Here is a 403-nt window from a genome sequence, read left to right as displayed (position 1 = left end):
GTAAGCGGGGGGTTTTAAGCTTCTTTTCTAATTGTAATGCAAACCCCTTGAAGCCTTTTTTATATATATTCTTAATATGGTATGATGAATCCTAACTACTGTCAATATTTTTCCTAAGCCTTTGCAACCCTCCTGCTAGCCCTCTCATACCTACCAGGGGGAAAAAACCTAACTAAACATTACGGATCTGAGTTAGTTATGAAACGCTCCCATATTCCAAAGAATTACAGTATCAAGTCCAGAATTTTTTTTTATAAAAAAAAAAAAATGCAATCTCCCCCTCGAACATTTTAATACTCTCTCTGTCTGCTTTCTAACTTAATTTTAAATATGAAAATATTAGAAAATTTAAAGGGAATGTTTACTTAGAAAAAAACCCCATTAAAGCAGAGATCTAAAATGC

At 32.8% G+C, this 403-nt stretch overlaps 1 protein-coding gene across 1 annotated transcript in view; it reads right to left on the bottom strand.

Moving 5' to 3' along the window:
* The window catches only part of LOC119592546 (kelch domain-containing protein 2-like), a gene marked incomplete in the record, with an annotated part of 55,639 nt that overhangs the window by 6,664 nt on the left and 48,572 nt on the right, over positions 1–403 (bottom strand).

Source organism: Penaeus monodon, chromosome 30 (genome assembly GCF_015228065.2).
Source record: "Penaeus monodon isolate SGIC_2016 chromosome 30, NSTDA_Pmon_1, whole genome shotgun sequence".
Taxonomy (NCBI): Eukaryota; Metazoa; Arthropoda; class Malacostraca; order Decapoda; family Penaeidae; genus Penaeus; species Penaeus monodon.
Note: the sequence above shows the minus strand (reverse complement) of the source record. Positions and strands in the feature narration are given on the sequence as shown.